This window comes from Borostomias antarcticus (assembly GCF_949987555.1).
Source record: "Borostomias antarcticus genome assembly, chromosome: 6".
NCBI lineage: Eukaryota > Metazoa > Chordata > Actinopteri > Stomiiformes > Stomiidae > Borostomias > Borostomias antarcticus.
In genome coordinates this window covers 8,108,046-8,110,843 of record NC_140239.1, presented here as the reverse complement: position 1 = coordinate 8,110,843, position 2,798 = coordinate 8,108,046, and positions in this window count along the sequence as shown.

The following is a 2,798-nucleotide window of genomic DNA, read 5'->3' as shown; positions in this document are numbered from 1 at the left end:
GGAGGGAGAGGAGGGAGAGGAGAGGAGAGGAAAGGAGGAAGAGGAGGGAGAGGAGAGGAGGGAGAGGAGAGGGGAGGAGGTTGTGGAGAGGAGAGGAAATGAGACCAGGTAGGAGGTCAGTATCATTATAACCTCAGCAGGTGACTGATGTTAGTGCAGTGTGTGTGTGTGTGTGTGTGTGTGTGTGTGTGTGTGTGTGTGTGTGTGTGTGTGTGTGTGTGTGTGTGAGAGAGAGAGAGAGAGAGACAGTGTGTGTGGCCTAATATACTGTTGTATACTCTTTCATAAATGACAGTTATGTTTTTAAATTGATCCACATCGTTCCTCGTCATGACAGATGACATCCTGTGCCAGGTGAATATGTTGTTACCAAGGATACAGACTGCAGCTTGGAACAGCCAATCCCGGCTCTGCTCACACCTCTGACCTCACAGGGGTTTTCAGGTCACAGGTCAAATTCACTTGCCCTCACCCAAAGAATATAAAGCGAAGAATCAGGTAGGTCACACATGGGAGGCACTTCTATGGAACTCCAACTCTACTCTCACTGTAATAGTAGTTCCTGGTGAATTCCAGACATCTGTGAAACTTCCTTTTTTATGTTCCTCGGTCCTCACAAAGTCTGTTAAACTCATATCCTGTCTTGTTGCTTGTTAGTTACTTTGTTTGTTTGTTTGTTGTTTAGTCTTGTGTTTTAGGGGAGGTCTCCATATACAGTAAGCCCCTCTAGGGTTTCTTACCTCTCCTGCATGTCTTTATTTGTTTATCTTAACTGTTAACTTTTATCGCTGCAACGCTTGAATAAATACAACTAAAATAAAGTGTTTCTAGAAGGCAGGGAACAACATGATTCATGCTTTAGTGGTGCTGTATGACATTATAAAAGGAACACAGATGTCCCCCAAAAAACAACCACCAACCCTTAGAAGAGCATACATGTCCCCCCAAAAACAACCACCAACCCTTAGAAGAGCATACATGTCCCCCCAAAAACAACCACCAACCCCGAGATGGACATACATGTCCCCCACAAAACACATACAGTGCTACGACTGTACTGTACTGTACTGTACTGTACCAACCCTGAGAACAACATTATGCTTATTAACAGTTGTTGACCAATTAGCATTTACTTTAAAATACTTGCTGTTTACTGTCAACAAAATATACAAAATAGTCTAATCTCGCCAGTAAAAAAGGAGAGTATCTCAATGTGAGTACAAAATACAAAAGCAAAAATGAACATGCGATCCATAATGAAGTTTTAGTTATTCAGTTCATGACCCTGTATTTATCTCTCTCTCTCTCTCTGAAGATGACTAATGTGTTCAGTATGCAAAGTTAATTTAATATTATATTATCACTGTTTTTCCTTCAATTTTAACCTCAGAATAATGTGTGTGTGCGTGTGTGTGTGTGTGTGTGCGTGTGTGTGTGTGTGTGTGCGTGTGTGTGTGCGTGCGTGCGTGCGTGTGTGTGAGTGTGAGTGTGTGTGTGTGTGTGTGCATGTGTGTGTGTGTGTGTGTGTGTGTGCACCCGAGGGCGGGCGTGGCCTCTCCTCTCTGATGCTGTTCTAATGAAGAGAATGGGATGGTTACTGGCTTTTTAACTCACCAATGATGAAGAGCCAAGATTCATTTAGGCTACAGATTTCATTTGTTCCGAACAGGGAAAACAATATAAATCACTTTGGGAGTGATTAGGCAGTGGCTGCATTAATATAGGCCTGATTAGAGCATTATGCTGGGTTGTTATGGACGCAGAGGGTGACTGGCGGTAATTAGGGGGCTGTAATAGGAAGAAGCACACACTCTCAACTCTATGTCCACATGTGTACTGTATCTCAGACAGAGGTGGTTTAGTATTATTTATGATTATTGATATATCTGGGTAAACACACAGCAGTGAACACAGCGGACACGCACATACACACACACAGATGCTGACTGATACAGACTGACAAAAACAGCATGTTGGCTGATCAGGTTCTTAGCTGGATAAAGTCGAGTTCCTAAGCAGTGTTTAATTGTCAGAGACAGCCATGGCCACACTCAGTCAAAGGCTCCAAATACAGACTAATATTTCTTCCTTCTCTCCGGCTGTGATTTCCTGCCAGAGTGTCTGAATATCATTTGTAGTACTGAGATGGACATGAGGCACCAAATGAGATGAATCCCATTAAAGGACTGGAAGATAAGTCTGCATATGTAGCAGAACACTGCTCTCATCTCTCCTCTCCTCCTCCTCCTCATCCCTCCCAGATCTCCCTCCTCTCCTCCTCCTCTCCTCCTCCTTCACTCCCTCCTCCTCTCCCTCCTCCTCCTCCTCTCCTTCAATAGAATTACAGCCGTAAGTGTCTCTCGTCACCGCCTCATTGGTTGAGACAGAGTTCCGTAACACCCCATTGGCTCGGGGAGAGGGTTCCGCATCGCTCGATTGTCTGAAAGACAGGAAGCTGGACAGGGTGAGTAAATAACCATCCCTGGTGCTGGTTTTATGAGTGCACGCCTGTGCTCTCTGCATGTTTATGTGAAACATTTGGAACAAATGGTATATACTGTTAGAACAACACAGATAAATCTGGTCACATCACAGGACAGACAGGGGACAGATAAACAGTGTAGGGTAGAGAGGCAACAGGGAGAAGGACGAAGAGGAGGAGGAGGAGGAGGAGGATAGAAGGACACTTGCATTATGGGATTGATACAAAGGGCTTTTCCCTTTCATCCACAGTTTTTCCTTTATCCACATAACCCCACTCTCTTACTCTCTCTCCCTCGCTCTCTCTTTCTTTAAGA